The sequence below is a fragment of the Vitis vinifera genome, chromosome 18, assembly GCF_030704535.1.
Source record: "Vitis vinifera cultivar Pinot Noir 40024 chromosome 18, ASM3070453v1".
Classification (NCBI taxonomy): domain Eukaryota; kingdom Viridiplantae; phylum Streptophyta; class Magnoliopsida; order Vitales; family Vitaceae; genus Vitis; species Vitis vinifera.
Window position 1 is genome coordinate 15,608,709 of NC_081822.1, and position 23,259 is coordinate 15,631,967.

At 39.9% G+C, this 23,259-nt stretch overlaps 1 pseudogene; it reads left to right on the top strand.

Moving 5' to 3' along the window:
- LOC132253096 (uncharacterized) overlaps positions 1-23,259 on the top strand; it is a 174,641-nt pseudogene that overhangs the window by 70,116 nt on the left and 81,266 nt on the right.

Here is a 23,259-nt window from a genome sequence, read left to right on the forward strand (position 1 = left end):
CCTAGTTCCTTTTAAAAGCTTAGCAAACTAATCAACCTCCAATAGGCTAAGAACACACCTCTTTTCTCAAAAAAAAAATTTTCATTGTAGGAGTATAAGGCTAAAGGTATTCTTTTCTAACTTGTCCATGTAACGAGGGTCCATCGATGACTCCCAACCAATTAAGGTTTAGGGCATCAAGCTTTAAGGATCTTTCAACCACTAACTCCTCGGATTTTACCCCGGACTTTTAAGAATGAATTTTAATACCCAAGCACCTATAGTATGTTAAACTCCATCTATTCACCCTTGTAACGAGCATTGAGGTCGATGACTCCCAACCAATGAAGGCTTAGGGCACCAAGTTTTAAAGATTTTCACCATATACCCCTCAGACCTTGCTCAGGTTTCAAGGCAAGCCAACATTTTTTTCTTTCTTTCTTTATTCTTTTTTTCAAAGGCTCATTGCCCTTTTATAAGGTGTCCCAGCACTATTAAATGAGGTCAAAGGTACCAAGTCTAAAATTTTCCTAAGTCAAGAGGGAAATAGTTTTTCATCTTATAATCGGAAGCTATTCTACACAGTGTGTGAATAGCTTAAAGTGGAAGAACTAAGGTTGAATTCAATAGAAGTTTCAATAATTCATCAACTTTAGTAAGCATAATACAAACTCTAAGTCAAGTGAAAAGACAAAAATTCAATTTCTCCCTTTTCATTTTGAAAATTTTTCCTTAATAACCATGGAGAGTAGAAAAAATTTTAAAATTAAGCAAAAAGCAACTAAATTACCAAAATAACTTAGCATTAATAACAAAAACTTCCTTCCTCAACTCTCCCCCCAACCAAGCTGAACATTGTCCTCAATGTGATAAAAACGATTGAAAAATAGGGAGAAAGTGGTACCTCCTGAGTGATGTGGAGTGATGCTGTGGAAATGATGGCTCAGATGCCTCTCCTGTAGGAGGCTCCTGATGAGGCATAGGCTGATCAACAAAAGGAGGGGCCTGTGATGGCTCTGATGAGCTGGGAATGGCATGAGCTCGGAGCAGCTTCTTTCGATTTTCTTGCAATTCCTCCAGATTTTAATCATTAAAAAAAAAATTAAGTTAGTTATAATTAATATAATTTAAGACCAAAATTACAATCAAATAAATTACAAAACTTAAAAATTAACATATTTAACAAAATTATGAACTTTGGTGAAACCAAGTCCAGCTAACCCTTCTCTGATCAGGCTTTTTGTGGCTCAAGGAGGTTTATTTCCTCCTTTTCTGGCTTGAATGGCTCAATAAATGGCTTGAGGCGATGACCATTGACTCTAAATGTGTCTATGCCATTGGAATTTAGTAATTCCACCACTCCATTGAGATGTACTTGGTGAATAATGAAAGGACCTATCCACCTTGACTTGAGCTTCCCTGGAAAGATATGGAGCCTTAAGTCATAGAGTAGGACTCTTTGTCCTTTCCGCAATTCTTTGTTGGAGATTAGTTGATCATACCACTTCTTCATCCTCTGTTTTGCAACTTTGGAATTGATGTAAGCATCATTTCTTAATTCCTCCATCTCATTAAGGTCTAAGCACCTCTTTGCCCCACCTCTGATCAAGTCCATGTTCAACCTCTTGATTGCCCACCAAGCCTTATATTCAACTTCCACAGGGAGGTGGCATGCTTTGCCATAGACGAGACGATAGGAGGACATGCCAAGAATAGTCTTATAAGCTATTCTATATGCCCATAATGAATCATGTAGCCTAATAGACCAATCTTTTCTGCTTGTAATCACCACTTTCAGCAGTATGTTTTTTATTTCCTTATTTGCTAGCTCCACTTGCCCGGATGTTTAAGGATGATAAGGTGTAGCTACCTTATGCTTCACTCCATACTTGGCTAATAGGGTTTCAAAAGGTTTGTTGCAAAAATGAGTACCTCCATCACTGATTATGGCCTTAGGCACCCCAAATCTTGAGAAGCTGTTCTCCTTAAGAAATTTGAGAACCACCCTGTGATCATTATGTTTACATGGGATTGCCTCCACCCATTTGGAAACATAGTCCACCCCCACCAATATATAAGAGTTACCAAAAGACATTAGGAAAGGGCCCATGAAGTCAATACCCCAAACATCAAAAAACTCAACTATAAGGATGGGGTTCATGGGCATTTGGTTTCTTTTTGTAAGCTTCCTAAGTCTTTGGCATTTATCACAACTCCTATACATGATGTGGGAATCTTTGAAAAGCGATGGCCAAGTAAACCCTGATTGCAAGACCTTCATGGCTGTTTTCTGATAGGCAAAGTGGCCTCCACAGGCATTCTCGTGGCAATGGCTGAGGATCCCTTGTTGCTCTTCTTCAGGGACACACTTCCTTATGATCTAATATGCACAATACTTGAAAAGGAAGGGCTCTTCCCAATAATAAGCATGAATCTTTGCAAAGAAGTGCTTCCTGTCTTGCGCTTTCCACTCACTTGGAACTTCACCAGTAACCAAATAGTTAGCAATATGAGCATACCAAGGAGCTTTCTCTAGCAACATAAGTGATTCCTCGGGAAAGTCATCATTAATAGGTAATACATGGGAATTATGTGCTATAGCCAACCTTGAAAGGTGGTCAGCTACCACATTCTCCACCCCTTTCTTGTCTCTGATTTGGAGATCAAATTCTTGTAACAAAAGAATCCATCTAATCAACCTTGCTTTTGCATCTTGCTTCGTCAATAAATACTTCAAGGTCGAATGGTCAGTGAAAACAATGATGAAAGACCCTACCAAATAAGCACGAAACTTGTCTAAAGCAAACACCACAGCTAACAATTCTTTCTTTGTAGTTGTGTAGTTTCTTTGAGCCTCGTCCAATGTTTTGCTTGCATAGTAGATCACATAGGGCTTCCCATGTTCTCTTTGGCCAAGTACAGCTCCTATAGCAAAGTCACTGGCATCACACATTACTTCAAAGGGTAATTGCCAGTTAGGAGCCCTTACTATTGGAGCAGTTGTCAAAAATTGCTTCAATTGATCAAAACTCTTTTGAAATCTCTCATCCCAGACAAACTTAGCATCCTTAGCTCAAAGTTCACAAAGAGGCCTTGAAAGCTTAGAGAAGTCTTGTATAAATCTCCTGTAGAACCTTGCATGGCCAAGAAATTGCCTAACTCCTTTTATAGTGGTTGGGGATGGCAATTTGGCAATAAGTTCCACCTTTGCTTTATCAACTTCAATGCCTTTCTCGAAGATGATATGGCCAAGGACAATTCCTTGACGTACCATAAAATGCCATTTCTCCCAGTTGAGCACCAAGTCTTTTTCAATGCATCTTTTAAGAACCACTTCCAAATTTACTAAGCATTCTTCAAATGTACCTCCATATATGGTGATCATCCATGAAGACCTTCATAATTCGCTCCACCATATCACTGAAGATACTAAGCATACATCTTTGGAATGTGCAGGTGCATTGCATAAACCAAAAGGCATTCTTCTGTAGGCGTATGTTCCAAACGGACATGTGAAAGTGGTCTTCTCCTGATCTTCAACATCAATTTCAATTTGGAAATACCCTAAGTACCCGTCCAAGAAACAATAGAAAGGATGGCCAGAGACTCTCTCCAACACCTGATCAATAAACGGGAGTGGAAAATGATAATTCCTTGTCACAACATTCAATTTCCTATAGTCAATACACACCCTCCAACATGAAGTGAGGCGTGTTGCAATTTCTTCTTCTTTTTCATTTTGAACCACAGTAATCCCTGACTTCTTTGGTACCACTTGAGTAGGACTCACCCAAGGGCTGTCAGATATGGGATAAATAATACCCGCTTGGAGTAGCTTCAGTACCTCAGTTCACACCACTTCTTGTAAATGAGGATTCAATCTTCTTTGAGGTTGACGAATTGGTTTAGCTTCTTCCTCCATATATATGTGATGTGTACAAACCAAAGGACTGATTCCTTTCAAGTCAGATATTTGCTATCCTATTGCTTTCTTGCACCTCTTAAGAACTTCAAGTAGAGAAATCTCCTGATGACCGGTAAGAGATGAAAATATAACAACAGGACATTGGTTATTTTCTTCCAGGTATGTATATTTTAACTCCATGGACAGAGGTTTCAAATTGAGCTTCGGGAATTCTTCTGTTACATCATCTTGTCCCTCCTCTTTATTGAATAAAGGTAGGATCTCTTCTTTCCTCGTCCAACCTTGTAGAGGAGCAAGGACATCAGCGGGTTCAGACAACCCTTCTTCAAGATCCTCAAGACTTTCATTCAACTCGTCTTGCATATTCTGATCACAATGCTCCTCCACTAGAGTGTCAATAATGCATACCTCTTCTGGACCTTCTTCTTCTTCTGGAGTAATTAACTTCTTTGACATATGAAAGATATTAAGCTCAAGTGTCATGTTGCCAAAAGTGAGTTGCATAAGTCCATTCCTACAATTTATTATTGCATTTGAAGTAGCAAGAAATGGCCTTCCAAGGATGATAGGAACATAATTAGCTTCCTTAACTAAAGGATCGGTATCAAGAACAACAAAATCTACTGGATAGTAGAAATTATCAACTTGAACTAAAACATCCTCAATTATCCCCCTTGGAATTTTCACTGACCTATCAGCTAAAGATAGAGTGATTGATGTTGGCTTTAATTCACCAAGTCCCAATTGCTTATAAACAGAGTATGGTAACAAATTCACACTTGCTCCCAAATCTAACAAAGCTTTTTCCACTACCTTCCTCCAATCATAACTGAAATGGTAGGACATCCCGGATCTTTGTATTTCAAAGGAGATTTGCATTGTATGATGGCACTCACTTGCTCAGTCAAGAAGGCTTTCTTATTCACATTCAACCCTCTTTTGATAGTACACAAGTCCTTTAGGAACTTTGCATATGTTGGAACTTGCTTAATCATGTCCAGCAATGGAATGTTGACCTTCACTTGCCTCAATACTTCAAGGATTTCTTATGCATTTTTTATCCCCTTTTTCCCATGCAAAGCTTGAGGAAAAGGTGGAGATGTTGAATCACGGTCCATGTAACGGGGGTCCATCGATGACTCCCAACCAATTAAGGTTTAGGGCATCAAGCTTTAAGGATCTTTCAACCACTAACTCCTCGGATTTTACCCCGGACTTTTAAGAATGAATTTTAATACCCAAGCACCTACAGTATGTTATACTCCACCTATTCACCCTTGTAACGAGCATTGAGGTCGGTGACTCCCAACCAATGAAGGCTTAGGGCACCATGTTTTAAAGATTTTCACCATATACCCCTCAGACCTTGCTCGGGTTTCAAGGCAAGCAAACATTTTTTTCTTTCTTTCTTTATTCTTTTTTTCAAAGGCTCATTGCCCTTTTATAAGGTGTCCCAACACTATTAAATGAGGTCAAAGGTACCAAGTCTAAAATTTTCGTAAGTCAAGAGGGAAATAGTTTTTTATCTTATAATCGAAAGCTATTCTGCACAGTGTGTGAATAGCTTAAAGTGGAAGAACTAAGGTTGAATTCAATAGAAGTTTCAATAATTCATCAACTTTAGTAAGCATAATACAAACTCTAAGTCAAGTGAAAAGACAAAAATTCAATTTCTCCCTTTTCATTTTGAAAATTCTTCCTTAATAACCATGGAGAGTAGAAAATTTTTTAAAATTAAGCAAAAAGCAACTAAATTACCAAAATAACTTAGCATTAATAATAAAAACTTCCTTCCTCAACTCTCCCCCCAACCAAGCTGAACATTGTCCTCAATGTGATAAAAACGATTGAAAAATAGGGAGGAAGTGGTACCTTCTGAGTGACGTGGAGTGATGCTGTGGAAATGATGGCTTAGCTGCCTCTCCTGTAGGAGGCTCCTGATGAGGCATAGGCTGATCAACAAAAGGAAGGGCCTGTGATGGCTCTGATGAGCTGGGAATGGCATGAGCTCGGAGCAGCTTCTTTCCATTTTCTTGCAATTCCTCCTGATTTTAATCATTAAAAAAAAAAATTAAGTTAGTTACAATTAACATAATTTAAGACCAAAATTACAATCAAATAAATTACAAAACTTAAAAATTAACATATTTAACAAAATTATGGACTTTGATGAAACCAAGTCTAGCTAACCCTTCTCTGATCAAGCTTTTTGTGGCTCAAGGAGGTTGATTTCCTCCTTTTCTAGCTTGAACGGCTCAATGAATGGCTTGAGGCAATGACCATTAACTCTAAAGGTGTCTATGCCATTGGAATTTAGTAATTCCACCACTCCATTGAGATGTACTTGGTGAATAATGAAAGGACCTATCCACCTTGACTTGAGCTTCCCTGGAAAGATATGGAGCCTTGAGTCATAGAGTAGGACTCTTTGTCCTTTCCACAATTCTTTGTTGGAGATTAGTTGATCATGCCACTTCTTCATCCTCTGTTGTGCAACTTTGGAATTGATGTAAGCATCATTTCTTAATTCCTCCATCTCATTAAGGTCTAAGCACCTCTTTGCCCCAGCTCTGATCAAGTCCATGTTCAACCTCTTGATTGCCCACCAAGCCTTATATTCAACTTCCACAGGGAGGTGGCATGCTTTGCCATAGACAAGACGATAGGGGGACTGATTAGTACCAAAAAGTGCTATTTTGTAGACCTAATTATAAGGGTTTTAAGCATCTTTGAGTAGTAATCATATTCATTTAACCCAATTAATTCATTAAGCTCCTTAGTAATTAGTTCTAACCATTTTTAGTGGCAAGTTTACATGTTTTTCATCAGCTTATGAACCAATTCAAGCATGCCAATTGATGGAGGAGCTACTTGGGAGAGTTAAGCAAGGATTTTGGACGTTTACAGCTTGAATTTCAAGTGGAAACACGAGCACAAGCAATGGGAACACCATTTTGCAAGGGGAGGCAATTCACCTTGCCAAAATTTCGCAAGGGGATTTTCCTCATGGTGCGAAATTTGGCCATTTCGCACCATGAAGAAACCACCTTGAGAAATGCCAAATTTCGCAAGGTGGCTTTTCACCTTGCGAAATTTGGACCTTTCATCTTCCCCCCTTGCGAAATGCCTTTGAAATCCCCTGTTTTGAGACGCTGTTGATGATATTCCACTAGCGATTCTCCAAGATATTTTGCTTGACTTTTAGCTTTGTAAATACCTATTTTACCCTTGTAATTAACCAATGAAAAGGTTGCTTTTGTAATAGCTCTTGTAATTTAGTTTTTTATTGTCTTTAAATAGAGGTGAAGAGCCTCAGACACGATCATCTTGTAACCTGTAACTTTATAAGTTATAAGACCACTTTTGTTCATACGCTTCTTTTCTCTTTTCTTTCTCATTTTCTTAGTAGCCAAACATCCTTGGTGGATGAAATCCCCAAGGATGAGAAGCTAAAACCTTTTAGTTTCTTGAAGTAATGGATGCCATGTGAAGCTCCCGTGCCAGGATGGAGATTTCCAAGCCATAAATGTAAGTAGCTGAGCGTCATAAATGTTTTCATTCAAAGTAAAGCTTTTAATCCCTCTGACTTGCTTTGAATGGCCAATACTTGATAACCTTTTGGTCTCAGTGGATTCTTATTGTTAGATCCACTGACGTTCATTAGTTATCTCCTATGAGCCATTGTATTGCAAGTCGAGGAGATGACCTATACCAATAAAAGAGCATTTATGAGGTTCAACTACCCTTTTTGTAAGTTTTCAAGGACTAAAACTCAGTTGTTAAACTCATACCGGTTCGGGAAGTAAGCATCACCTTAGTTGCTTCCCCAACTCGAGGTGAAGAGTCCCAAAATCTCCAGTTTTACACAGTGAGTTAAGCATGGCTATCCAAAGCTTTGAGAAACTTCTTTTTCCATCTTTTAACCTATTTTCATGTTTTTTTTTTAGTTTACAACACCTTCATCTTTTTATATTTTCATCTTAACCTAATTTTTATTAAGAAAAGTTCACTCCATCCTCTGAACTTCACCAGTTAAAGTAAAAACCCTTCCCAGTGTTCGATCCTAGAGCCACTATGCTATAGTAGCTTTGCTACTTTAGTGTAAGTGCCTTAGGTATAAATTTTGTTGATACCCTTACATGCCAAGCTACCAAGAGTCGGGTTATCAAATGGCGTCGTTGCCGGGGAAGGTGCTACTTCACTGTGAATAGATCAGCCGGAGGTAACTTGTGAGACTTCTCATGAGTGAGGTGAATTCTATCTCATTTTTCATTTACTAACTTTTTATTTTAGTTTTAGAACATTTTTAACTTAGTTTAGATAAGTTTCTTTTAGATTTTAACTTTCATTTTTAGTTTATTTTTCATACTCTGTTTTTCCTTCCGCATGCTCTGTTTTTTTTTTTCTTTTTCTTTGTTTTGTTCCAGCTGAATCCGTGCATGCCCTATTGGATTAGAGACCAAGAGGGAAGGTTAGTGCGGATAGAGACTCCACGAGCTACTGAATTAGAGATTATTTTGGAAGTCATGGAGAATCAGCTAGATGATCAACATTCACAACACGAGCAAGAGAATGATCCGAACTTGTATAGGTCCATGAGGGACAGGATGCACCCTCCGAGGATGAGTGCACCATCTTGCATCATTCCTCCTACAGAGCAATTGATTATCAGGCCGCACATCGTGCCTCTGCTTCCTACTTTCCATGGGATGGAAAGTGAAAATCCATATGCGCACATAAAGGAATTCGAAGATGTGTGCAATACTTTTCAAGAAGGGGGAACAACTATTGAGCTTATGAGGTTGAAGCTCTTTCCATTCACATTAAAGGACAAAGCCAAGATATGGCTCAATTCCTTGAGGCCGAGAAGCATAAGAACATGGATAGAACTTCAAGCTGATTTTTTGAAGAAGTTTTTCCCTACTCACAGAACAAATGGATTGAAGAGACAAATCTCCCACTTCTCAGCACGTGAGAATGAAAAATTTTATGAATGCTGGGAGAGGTATATGGAGGCCATCAATGCATGTCCTCACCACGGCTTTGATACATGGCTGTTGGTGAGCTATTTTTTATGATGGCATGTCATCTTCAATGAAGCAGATATTGGAGACAATGTGTGGGGGTGATTTCATGAGCAAGAACCCTGAAGAGGCTATGGATTTCCTAAGTTATGTCTCAGAGGTTTCCCGTGGATGGGATGAGCCTAATAACAGAGAAATGAGGAAGAGGCCAATTCAGCAAATGTCAAGAGGGGGGATGTACAATCTGAGTGAAGACATGGAGATGAAAGCCAAGGTAGTTGCCATGGCTAGAAAAATAGAGGAAATGGAATTGAGAAAAGTTCACGAAGTCCAAGCTATTTCAGAACCTCAACAACAAGCCAATCCTTGCTCCATCTGTTAGTCATTTGAACATATGGTGGAAGAATGTCCCACCATTCCAACAGCAAGAGAAATGTTCGAGGAACAAGCTAACTCGATTGGCCAATGGAAGCCAAATTCAAATGCTCCCTATGGCAACACGTACAACTCTAGCTGGAGGAACCACCCAAACTTTGCATGGAAGCCAAGGCCAAACCCATATAAGTCACCAGCCCAATCAAGCCAACAGAGTCAAGGTCAATCCTCAGTTGAGCAAGCACTCATAAGCCTTAGCAAGGTTATGGGTGACTTTGTGAGTGAGCAAAAATCCATCAACTCTCAACTAAATCAGAAGATTGACAACGTAGAGAGTACATTGAACAAGAAGATAGATGGGATGCATAATGAGTTGTCTCAGAAAAATGACAACATCCAATATTCCATCTCAAGGCTCACAAATTTGAACACTGTCAATGAGAAAGGGAAGTTTCCCTCTCAGCCTCACCAAAATCCTAAGGGGATACATGAAGTGGAATCCAAAGATGAGGATTCTTCAAAGGTGAGGGACGTGCAAGCTATTATCACTTTGAGAAGTGGTAAGGAAGTGCATCAGCCGGAGCATGATCAGAGGAAAGCCAAAGAAGACAAGGCTGATAGAAAAGAAGAAAAGAAGAAAGAACAAAAGGGAAAGGAAGTTCAGATGAAAGAAAGCATCATTCCTAGCATGGATGAGGAACCTCAAATTCTTTTAAAGGAAGGCATGATGAAGAAGCACATGCCTCCTCCATTTCCTCAAGCCTTGCGTGGGAAGAAACCGATCAAGAATGCTTTTGAGATTCTTGATGTGCTAAGACAAGTGAAGGTGAATATTCCTTTACTTGATATGATCAAGCAAGTACCCACATATGCAAAGTTTTTAAAGGACTTGTGCACTGTGAAAAGAGGACTCAATGTTACAAAGCAAGCCTTCCTAACCGAGCAAGTGAGTGCTATAATCCAATGCAAGTCTCCAATCAAATACAAAGATCCGGGGTGTCCTACAATCTCAGTCAATATTGGAGGAACACAAGTGGAGAAAACATTGCTTGATTTGGGGGCAAGTGTTAACTTGCTTCCATACTCTGTATACAAGGAGCTGGGGTTGGGAGAACTCAAGCCAACATCGATCACCCTATCCTTAGCTGACCGATCAGTGAAAATCCCCAGGGGGGTAATAGAGGATGTATTGGTTCAAGTTGACAAATTCTACTATCCAGTAGATTTTGTGGTGCTTGATACGGATCCCATTGTCAAAGGGATCAACTATGTTCCAATCATCCTTGGAAGACCATTCCTTACAACATCCAATGCAATCATCAATTGTAGGGATGGGGTCATGCAACTCACTTTTGGGAATATGACATTGGAACTCAACATTTTCCATCTATGTCAAAAGCACATCCATCTTGAAGAAGATGAGGGCCTAGAAGAAGTGTGTATGATAGATACCTTGGTGGAGGAGCATTGTAATCAGAGTATGCTTGATCAGTTTGAAGAGAATCCAGATGAAAGCCGTTATGTCAAACTGGAGACAAAAGCCAGTGATCCTCCCTTTGTTCAAGGATGAGAAAGAGATGAAAGAAGCTAAGGATGCAATCCTTAAGCTTGAATTGAAGACCCTTCCTGCCGAGTTGAAGTATGCTTACTTGGAGGAAGGCAATAAAGCCCCGGTGGTAATTTCTTCTTCTTTAATCATTTCACAAGAGGACAATCTTCTAAGAATTCTTAGAAAGCACAAGAAGGCCATCAGATGACAAATTTCTGATTTGAAGGGGATAAGCCCATTGATTTGCACGCACCATATTTATATGGAGGAGGGAGCTAAGCCAACTCGTCAGCCACAGAGGAGATTGAATCCTCATATGCAAGAGGTAGTAAGGGCTGAAGTGTTGAAGCTTCTTCAAGCGGGCATCATTTACCCCATTTCAGATAGCACTTGGGTGAGTCCAACCCAAGTTGTTCCAAAGAAGTCCGGGATAACCGTAGTCAAGGGGGAAAATGGAGATGAAGTGTCCACACGCCTCACAACTGGTTGGAGGGTGTGCATTGACTATAGGAAGCTGAACACAGTAACGAGAAAGGATCACTTCCCTTTACCTTTCATGGATCAAGTCCTTGAGAGAGTATCTGGGCATCCTTTTTATTGCTTCTTGGATGGTATTCTGGGTATTTTCAAACAGAGATTGATGTGGAGGACCAGGAGAAGACTACCTTCACTTGTCCATTCGGCACCTATGCTTATAGGCGGATGCCTTTTAGATTATGCAACGCTCCTGCTACCTTCCAAAGATGCATGCTTAGCATCTTCAGTGATGTGGTTGAACGAATCATGGAAGTCTTCATGGATGACATAACTGTGTATGGGACTTCTTTTGAGGATTGTTTGTCACATCTTGAAGATGTTTTGAAAAGATGCATAGAGAAAGACCTCGTACTCAATTGGGAGAAGTGTCATTTTATGGTAAATCAAGGTATTGTTCTTGGGCACGTAATCTCAAAGAAGGGTATAGAGGTAGATAGACCTAAGGTGGAACTAATTGTGAAGTTGCCACCTCCCACCAATGTAAAAGGAATAAGGCAATTCCTTGGGCATGCCGGGTTCTATAGGAGGTTTATAAAGGATTTTTCCAAGATTGCCAAACCTCTTTGTGAATTATTGGTGAAGGATGCCAAGTTTGAGTGGGATGATAAATGTCAAAGGAGTTTTGAGCTTCGTAAGCAATTCTTGACATCAGCGCCCATTATGAGAGCACCAAATTGGGAGTTGCCATTTGAAGTGATGTGTAACTCAAGTGATTATGCCATTGGGGCTGTTTTGGGACAAAGAGAAGATGGTAAACCTTATGTGATCTACTCTGCAAGCAAGTCTTTGAATGATACTCAAAGGAATTACACCACCACTGAGAAGGAATTACTTGCTGTGGTGTATGCTTTGGATAAGTTCAGAGCTTATTTGATAGGGTCTTCCATTGTGGTATTCACGGATCATTCAACTTTGAAGTATTTGCTAACCAAGCAAGGTGCCAAGGCTAGGTTGATTAGGTGGATACTTTTGCCTCAAGAGTTCAACCTCTAGATCAGATATAAGAAAGGTGTTGAGAATGTGGTAGCTGACCACTTGTCAAGGCTCAACATCGCTCATAACACCCATGGACTTCCCATAAATGATGATTTCCCTGAGGAATCCTTGATGCTTGTGGAGGAAGTGTCATGGTTTGCACACATTGCCAATTACTTGGTCACGGGAGAAATACCAAGTGAATGGAGCTCTCAGGACAAGAAGAATTTCTTTGCCAAGGTCCATGCATATTATTGGGAGGAGTCTTTTCTCTTCAAGTATTGTGCGGACCAAATTATAAGGAAGTGTGTGCCTGAACAAGAGAAGCATGGGATCCTATCTCATTGCCATGGGAATGCATGTGGAGGCCACTTTGCCTCTCAAAAGACGGCAATGAGAGTTCTTCAATCGGGCTTCTGGTGGCCCTCACTTTTTAAGGATGCCCATGAGATAAGTAAAGGATGTGATAAGTGCCAAAGACTAGGCAAGCTTTCAAGGAGAAACATGATGCCTTTGAACCCCATCTTGATAGTGGATCTTTTTTATGTTTGGGGCATAGACTTCATGGGACCTTTCCCTATGTCTTTTGGCCACTCCTACATCTCGGTAGGAGTTGATTATGTTTCAAAGTGGGTTGAAGCTATACCCTGTAGAACCAATGATCACAAAGTGGTTCTCAAGTTCCTAAAAGAAAACATCTTCTCGAGGTTTGGAGTGCCTAAAGTAATCATCAGTGATGGAGGCACTCACTTTTGCAATAAGCCCTTTGAAGCTCTTTTGGCCAAGTACGGAATTAAGCATAAGGTAGCTACACCTTATCATCCTCAGCCGAGTGGCCAAGTAGAGCTAGCCAACTGGGAAATTAAGAACATCTTGATGAAGGTGGTGAACACCAATAGGAAAGATTGGTCAGTTAAGTTCCTTGATTCCCTATGGGCGTATAGGATGGCTTATAAGACTATCCTTGGGATGTCACCGTACCGTCTTGTTTATGGCAAAGCTTGCCATCTTCCCGTTGAGATTGAGTTCAAGGCATGGTGGGCCATTAAAAAGCTCAACATGGATTTAACTAAGGCTGGGCTAAAGAGGAGTTTAGATTTGAATGAGCTTGAGGAATTGAGAAATGATGCCTATCTCAACTCAAAAATAGCTAAGGAAAAGCTAAAGAGATGGCATGATCAGTTGGTGACCAAGAAAGAATTTTTCAAGGGACAAAGAGTCTTGTTATATGACTCTAAGCTTCACCTATTTCCGAGAAAGCTCAAATCAAGGTGGGTAGGGCCTTTTGTCATCCACCAAGTACACTCACATGGAGTAATTGAGTTACTCAACTCAAAAAGTGCAAAGACCTTCAAGGTAAATGGGCAAAGACTCAAGCCCTACATCGAGCCATTTTCCTGTGACAAGGAGGTACTCATCCTCCATGACCCATCACATCCTTGAGAAAGTGTGGTAAGTTGATGAGCTTAGCATGAAAAGCTAAGTGCTCATCTCTTTTTGTTTTAATTTTAGTATTACATTCTTGTTTACTTTGCATTTTTAATACTTTTGCACATATTTTGTTTAGGTTTCTTAGTTTTGATTTTGATTTTTTATGTTTTTAATGGAGCTTTGATGTCCAATAGCAGGTACGAAAGCTCACAAGCTCACAAATGTGGAGAGAAAGGTGAAATAGGGGAGAAATATATCTAAGTCCAAGCTTAAAAGCCCATTTTGCAACTCAAAAAGTGAGTTGCGAAAATTTGGCAAGGTGAATTTCACCTTGCGAAATGCACATTTTGGCAAGATGCAATTTACAACCTCTCAGGATTGCACTTTCGCAAGGAGTAACCAGTGCGAAAATTTTCGCAAGTCATTTTTCACCTTGCGAAATTTTTTTCAAAGCAAATATCAAAATGCAACCTCTCGGGAACCTTGGTTCCTTCCGGCATTGGTCTCAGTATTCAGAGCCCGACATGGTGTCTACCTTATCAGGAGGTAGAGTCACTAGTAGGACCATTTGAGGAGGGAGCTTCCTCCACGGATGTTACTTATCGATTTGGTGCTCCGCACCAATCTTTTTCCCCTCCAGCATGTTGTCAAGAGGAGAGGTGCTATCCTAGATGCGCTTTACCGCATCTCTGAGGGATTCTACTTTGGACCCCACCATCTAGTCATGGCTGCTCTTACCTATTTTGAGGAGAAGGTGCATAGGAAGCGCCTACGCAGAGCTGGTATTATTCCACTCTTATTTTCGAGGCTGATCTCTCAGGTCTTAGAGGATATGGGATATCCTTCTCAGCCCCACCTAGAGTGTCGTCATCATTGTCGAGAGCTCTTTACCAGTGAGAGTTGGACCCATTTCTTAGACCGCTCACCCATGGACCAGGGTATCCCTAGACCATTAGCTCCCGCGCCTCCAGCTTCTCCAGCGCCTCCTGATTCTCCAGCAGCCTCAGCACCTACAGTACAGACATAACCATAGCAGAACCCACATACCACAGAGCCTTCTTCTTCAGTACTTGCTCTAGTGACTTGCACTACTGATACTCCCACACCACCAATCACTCTTGCTCCAGCCTATACTGAGTCTTCAGCCAGGCCATCCATCACTGTCTCCGCTACAGAGTTTAGAGCTCTCATGTCGTCCTTTCACTCATTGAGCGCCTCTCAGGCCACCTTAGTCCGTGAGATGCAGGCCATCAGACGACAGATGGATACCATACAGACACATCAGGCTCAGCATACAACTATTCAGGCTCAGCATACAACTATTCAGGCTCAGTATACAGCTATCCTAGACCAGCACTCCGCCATGCTCTCTCAGATCCACCATCACCTGGGCATATCACCTCCTCCACCTCAGGAGCCACATCCATGATTGGATATTTCTATCTCCATTTTGTATATGTTTTTTGTATATGATACATGTTTTATATTCTGAGATTGTATGTACCTCATGCTTATATCTTGTACTCAACTCTCTCAGTTTATATAAGCATCATTTTTTGTATCTTATTTCCTCTCTCACGTTTCTTATGGTTTTTGAATCATGTGGATGCACTCACACGCCTTGAATACCACATCACCATAAGGTATATCATTCCTTCCTCGTCTTTTTCGATAGAAACATTGGGGACAATGTTCATCTCGGTTGGGGGGAGAGTTGAGGAAGTAAGTATTTCCTAGTTTAGTTAGTTATTTTGTTGATTTAGTAGTTTTTGCCCTTTTTCAAAATTTTTTGTTTCATTCTCTATGGTTGTTAAAGATAATTTCTCAAAATAAAATAGGATAAGTCGAGTTTTAACTTAATTACTTAAGTCTTAGAGTTTGTTTTATGCTTTCAAAGTTGATAATCTATTGAAGCCCTCTTTGATTTCAAACTTATTTCTTCCATTTCAAGCTTTACACACACCATGCACATTAGATCCCAGATATATGATGTAAAACTTTCTCACCCTCTAAGCTTAGGAAAATTTTGACTAGGTTCATTACTTAACCTCTTTTTAATAGTGTTGGGATACCTCAAAAAGACCAATGAGTCTTTAAAAAAAAAAAAAATAAGCTTCTATTCTTTCCTTGAAACCTAAGCATGATCCGAAGGGGTGGCGAAAGCCTTTAAAACCCGATGCCCTAAACCTTGATTGGTTGGGAGTCATCGATCCTCTGCTTGCTACATAGGTGAATTGGTTAAGTTTAGCGAGTAAAAAGAATTGTGAATAAAAAGGTGCGTTCCTAACCTATTAAGAGTTGGTTAATTTTGCCAAAGTTCGAGAAAAGCTTAGGTTGGGGGGAGAGGATAGTTGTACATACTATATCCGGAAGCTAATCTCATTAACACTTAGCTCATTATGGAAGAGTTTGATTCGGAACCTTGAGAGTAGAGATTCTTTTGATACTTAATTGCATAATCTCCACTCTTTGTACTTTTTGTTTAAGTTTTAGCTTTGACAACTCCTATTGCATTTTGAATCTTCATATCTTTAGTTCACCATGTGAGATGTGTTTTGATATCAGTCATGCCACTCAATTATTTTTTGGAGTGATTTGCATGACCTCTTTTATGTATATTATTATGTTTGCTTAGTTTTTATCTCCTCCATTGCTAAGGGACTAGCAATGAGTCGGTTGGGGGGTGTGATTACTACCGAAAAGTGCTATTTTGTAGACCTAATTATAAGGGTTTTAAGCACCTTTGAGTAGTAATCATATTCATTTAACCCAATTAATTCATTAAGCTCCTTAGTAATTAGTTCTAACCATTTTTAGTGGCAAGTTTACATGTTTTTCATCAGCTTATGAACCAATTCAAGCATGCCAATTGATGGAGGAGCTACTTGGGCGAGTTAAGCAAGGATTTTGGATGTTTACAGGCTTGAATTTCAAGTGGAAACACGAGCACAAGCAATGGGAACACCATTTTGCAAGGGGAGGCAATTCACCTTGCCAAATGACCAATTTCGCAAGGTGAATTTCACCTTGCCAAAATTTCACAAGGGGATTTTCCTCATGGTGCGAAATTTGGCCATTTCGCACCATGAAGAAACCACCTTGCGAAATTTCGCAAGGTGGCTTTTCACCTTGCGAAATTTGGACCTTCATCTTCCCCCCTTGCGAAATGCCTTTGAAATCCCCTGTTTTGAGACGCTGTTGATGATATTCCACTGCCGGTTCTCCAAGATATTTTGTTTGACTTTTAGCTTTGTAAATACCTATTTTACCCTTGTAATCAACCAATGAAAAGGTTGCTTTTGTAATAGCTCTTGTAATTTAGCTTTTTATTGTCTTTAAATAGAGGTGAAGAGCCTCAGACACGATCATCTTGTAACCTGTAACTTTATAAGTTATAAGACCACTTTTGTTCATATGCTTCTTTTCTCTTTTCTTTCTCATTTTCTTAGTAGCCAAACATCCTTGGTGGATGAAATCCCCAAGGATGAGAGGCTAAAACCTTTTAGTTTCTTGAAGTAATGGATGCCATGTGAAGCTCCCGTGTCAGGATGGAGATTTCCAAGCCATAAATGTAAGTAGCTGAGCGTCATAAATGTTTTCATTCAAAGTAAAGCTTTTAATCCCTCTGACTTGCTTTGAATGGCCAATACCTGATAACCTTTTGGTCTCAGTGGATTCTTATTGTTAGATCCACTGACGTTCATTAGTTATCTCCTACGAGCCATTGTATTGCAAGTCGAGGAGATGACCTATACCAATAAAAGAGCATTTATGAGGTTCAACTACCCTTTTTGTAAGTTTTCAAGGACTAAAACTCAGTTGTTAAACTCATACCGGTTCGGGAAGTAAGCATCACCTTAGTTGCTTCCCCAACTCGAGGTGAAGAGTCCCAAAATCTCCATTTTTACACAGTGAGTTAAGCATGGCTATCCAAAGCTTTGAGAAACTTCTTTTTCCATCTTTTAACCTATTTTCATGTTAGTTTAGTTTACAACACCTTCATCTTTTTATGTTTTCATCTTAACCTAATTTTTATTAAGAAAAGTTCACTCCATCCTCCGAACTTCACCAGTTAAAGTAAAAACCCTTCTCAGTGTTCGATCCTAGAGCCACTATGCTATAGTAGCTTTGCTACTTTAGTGTAAGGACCTTAGGTATAAATTTTGTTGATACCCTTACATGCTAAGCTACCAAGAGTCGGGTTATCAGGGACATGCCAAGAATAGTCTTATAAGTTGTTCTATATGCCCATAATGAATCATGTAGCTTAATAGACCAATCTTTTCTGCTTGTAATCACCACTTTCATCAGTATGTTTTTTATTTCCCTGTTTGCTAGCTCCACTTGCCCCGAAGTTTGAGGATGATAAGGTGTAGCTACCTTATGCTTCACTCCATACTTGGCTAATAGGGTTTCAAAAGGTTTGTTGCAAAAATGAGTACCTCCATCACTGATTATGGCCTTGGGCACCCCAAATCTTGAGAAGATGTTCTCCTTAAGAAATTTGAGAACCACCCTGTGATCATTATGTTTACAGGGGATTGGCTCCACCCATTTGGAAACATAGTCCACCCCCACCAATATATAAGAGTTACCAAAAGACATTAGGAAAGGGCCCATGAAGTCAATACCCCAAACATAAAAAAGATCAACTATAAGGATGGGCTTCATGGGCTTCCCGAGTCTTTGGCATTTATCACAACTCCTATACATGATGTGGGAATCTTTGAAAAGCGATGGCCATGTAAACCCTGATTGTAAGACCTTCATGGATGTTTTCTGAGAGGCAAAGTGGCCTCTTTTTGTCAGCTTCCCGAGTCTTTGGCATTTATCACAACTCCTATACATGATGTGGGAATCTTTGAAAAGCGATGGCCATGTAAACCCTGATTGCAAGACCTTCATGGATGTTTTCTGAGAGGCAAAGTGGCCTCCACAGGCATTCTCATGGCAATGGATGAGGATTCCTTGTTGCTCTTCTTCAGGGACACACTTCCTTATGATCTTATCTGCACAATACTTGAAAAGGAAGGGCTCTTCCCAATAATAAGCATGAATCTTTGCAAAGAAATGCTTCCTGTCTTGCGTTTTCCACTCACCTGGAACTTCACCAGTAACCAAATAGTTAGCAATATGAGCATACCAAGGAGCTTTCTCTAGCAACATAAGTGATTCCTCGGGAAAGTCATCATTAATAGGTAATACATGGGAATTATGTGCTATAGCCAACCTTGAAAGGTGGTCAGCTACCACATTCTCCACCCCTTTCTTGTCTCTGATTTGGAGATCAAATTCTTGTAACAAAAGAATCCATCTAATCAACCTTGCTTTTGCATCTTGCTTCGTCAATAAATACTTCAAGGCCGAATGGTCAGTGAAAACAATGATGAAAGACCCTACCAAATAAGCACGAAACTTGTCTAAAGCAAACACCACAACTAACAATTCTTTCTCTGTAGTTGTGTAGTTTCTTTGAGCCTCGTTCAATGTTTTTCTTGCATAGTAGATCACATAGGGCTTCCCATGTTCTCTTTGGCCAAGTACAGCTCCTATAGCAAAGTCACTGGCATCACACATTACTTCAAAGGGTAATTGCCAGTTAGGAGCCCTTACTATTGGAGCAGTTGTCAAAAATTGATTCAATTGATCAAAACTCTTTTGACATCTCTCATCCCAGACAAACTTAGCATCCTTAGCTAAAAGTTCACAAAGAGGCCTTGAAAGCTTAGAGAAGTCTTGTATAAATCTCCTGTAGAACCCTGCATGGCCAAGAAATTGCCTAACTCCTTTTATAGTGGTTGGGGATGGCAATTTGGCAATAAGTTCCACCTTTGCTTTATCAACTTCAATGCCTTTCTCGGATATGATATGGCCAAGGACAATTCCTTGACGTACCATAAAATGACATTTTTCCCAATTGAGCACCAAGTTTTTTTCAATGCATCTTTTAAGAACTGCTTCCAAATTTACTAAGCATTCTTCAAATGTACCTCCATATATGGTGATATCATCCATGAAGACCTCCATAATTTGCTCCACCATATCACTGAAGATACTAAGCATACATCTTTGGAATGTTGCAGGTGCATTGCATAAACCACAAGGCATTCTTCTGTAGGCGTATGTTCCAAACGGACATGTGAAAGTGGTCTTCTCCTGATCTTCAACATCAATTTCAATTTGGAAATACCCTGAGTACCCATCCAAGAAACAATAGAAAGAATGGCCAGAGACTCTCTCCAGCACCTAATCAATAAACGGGAGTGGAAAATGATATTTCCTTGTCACAGCATTCAATTTCCTATAGTCAATACACACCCTCCAACCTGAAGTGAGGCGTGTTGCAATTTCTTCTCCTTTTTCATTTTGAACCACAGTAATCCCTGACTTCTTTGGTACCACTTGAGTAGGACTCACCCAAGGGCTGTCAGATATGAGATAAATAATACCCGCTTGGAGTAGCTTCAGTACCTCAGTTCGCACCACTTCTTGTAAATGAGGATTCAATCTTCTTTGAGGTTGACGAATTGGTTTAGCTTCTTCCTCCATATATATGTGATGTGTACAAACCAAAGGACTGATTCCTTTCAAGTCAGATATTTGCCATCCTATTGCTTTCTTACACCTTTTAAGAACTTCAAGTAGAAAAAACTCCTGATGACCGGTAAGAGATGAAGATATAACAACATGACCTTCCAAGGATGATAGGAACATAATTAGCTTCCTTAACTAAAGGATCGGTATCAAGAACAACAAAATCTACTGGATAGTAGAAATTATCAACTTGAACTAAAACATCCTCAATTATCCCCCTTGGAATTTTCACTGACCTATCAGCTAAAGATAGAGTGATTGATGTTGGCTTTAATTCACCAAGTCCCAATTGCTTATAAACAGAGTATGGTAACAAATTCACACTTGCTCCCAAATCTAACAAAGCTTTTTCCACTACCTTTCATCCAATCATAACTGAAATGGTAGGACATCCCGGATCTTTGTACTTCAAAGGAGATTTGCATTGTATGATGTCACTCACTTGCTCAGTCAAGAAGGCTTTCTTATTCACATTCAACCCTCTTTTGATAGTACACATGTCCTTTAGGAACTTTGCATTTGTTGGAACTTACTTAATCATGTCCAGCAATGGAATGTTGACCTTCACTTGCCTCAATACTTCAAGGATTTCTGATGCATTTTTTATCCCCTTTTTCCCATGCAAAGCTTGAGGAAAAGGTGGAGATGTGCCTTTCTTCATCAATTCTTCCTTAATAAGTTCTTTATCCGGATTTGCATTCACTGTTGAATCACGGTCCTCCTTCCCTTCACTGATATCTTTCTTCTTTCCTCTCATTTCCTCCCTCTTCTTTGTCTCTTCTTCTTCCTTCGCTTCAACATATAGCTTGGGTGTTGGTGACTCAACCTTTTTACCACTCCTTAGAGTGATCAAGGCTTTAACATCTCTCACCTGTGAAGCTTCTCCCTCATGAGTTTCCACTTCGTGGATACCCTTGGGGTTTTGGTGAGGTTGAGAAGGAAATCTACCCTTCTCTTGCACTGTGTTCAAATTAGTGAGCCTTGAGATTGAGTATTGAAGATTATCTATCTTCTGAGATAAGTCATTTTGCATCCCATCCATCATTTTATTCAAAGTATTCTCTACACTGTCAATTCTTTGATTGAGTTGAGTTGATGGATTTTTGGTCTCCAACAAAATCTCCCACAACCTTGCTGAGATTCACTATTGCTTGTTCAAGACTTGAAGCTTGTTGGGATGGTTGAGATGGTTGAGCCGGCTGTTGGTACTGAGGTGCTCTTGGCTTCCATGAAAAATTTGGATGATTCCTCCAACTTGAGTTGTAAGTATTGCCATACGAAGCATTGTTATTGGGCTTGAATTGTCCAATGACATTTGCTTGTTCTCCAAACATTTCTCTAGCTACTGGAATTGTAGGGCACTCCTCCACCAAGTGTTCATAAGATTGACAAATCGAACATGGCTTTACTTGCACTGGTGTTTCAGCAACAGCTTGCACTTCATGCATCTTTTTCAGTTCTAGCTCCTCCACTCTTCTTGTCACAACTGCAAATTTTGCTTTCATATCAACATATTCATTCAAGGTGTACATCCCAGCCTTAGCATGAAGAGCATTTGGTTGAGACTTCATCTTTCCCACTTCTCCTCTGTGCGGTTCATCCCATCCCCTTGAGACTTCGGCTACATAACTCAAGAAATCCATAGCTTCCTCAGGATTCTTACTCATGAAATCCCCTCCACACATTGTTTCGAGGAGTTGCTTCATTGAGGAAGACATCCCATCATAGAAATAACTCACCAACAGCCATGTATCAAAGCCATGGTGAGGACAAGCATTAATGGCTTCCATGTATCTTTCCCAACACTCATAGAATTTCTCATTCTCTTTAGCTGAGAAGTTTGAAATTTGCCTTTTCAAGCCATTTGTTTTGTGAGTAGGAAAGAACTTCTTGAGGAATTCAGCTTGCAAATCAGTCCAAGTACGGATACTCCTTGGCCTTAAAGAATTAAGCCAAATCTTGGCCTTATCCTTTAAAGTAAAAGGAAATAGTTTAAGCCTCATCAGGTCGATAGAAGCTCCTCCATCTCGGAATGTATTACAAACATCTTCAAATTCCTTGATATGGGCATAGGGATTCTCACTTTCCATTCCATGGAAAGTTGGTAGAAGTGGCACAGTATGGGGTCTGATCACTAGCTGCTCTGTAGGGGGCACTATACATGATGGTGCACTCATACGAGGTGGATGCATGCAGTTCCTCATTGATCTGAATTCATTGGGATTGTCCTGATGACCATGGTGACTATGCTGATCCTCAGGTGTAGTTTCCATGATGTTCAAGCTCAATTCCAACTCCTTGTTATGAGGTGTTTCAAGTTTAACAAGCCTTCCTCCACTATCTCGTATCCACTTTGGCATACACAACTAGTATCAACTGTAACAAAGAAAAAAAAAACAAAAACAGAGGAAAAAAAAACAAAACTACCAAAAAGAGTTCGATTAACTAAAACTAAATTAAAAGCTATGCTAGAATATGAACGAGTAAAGAAAACACTAAAAGAGTTAGTAAAATGAAGAAAAATTCACCAAACTTGTGATGAAAACCACAAGTACGCTGAAATAATATCACTATGAAGTTGGCACCTTTCCCGGCAACGGTGCCATTTGATTCGTTCCCAATTGGTGTCTCAGCTGATTCATGTCCAGCTGGTGCTCTTTGATTGAGGGAGTAATCAACAAAATTTATAACCTATATCACCATGCATTAGGATAGCTTTAGCTAATATAGCATAGTGGCTCTAAGATCGTTGATTCGTGCCCAGTTGGGTATTTTAATAAAAAATATTGATAAATCCTATGCCCTTATACTAGCGTAGCAAAGCTACTATAGTATAGCAGCTCTAGGGTCAAACTCTGGGATGGGTTTTC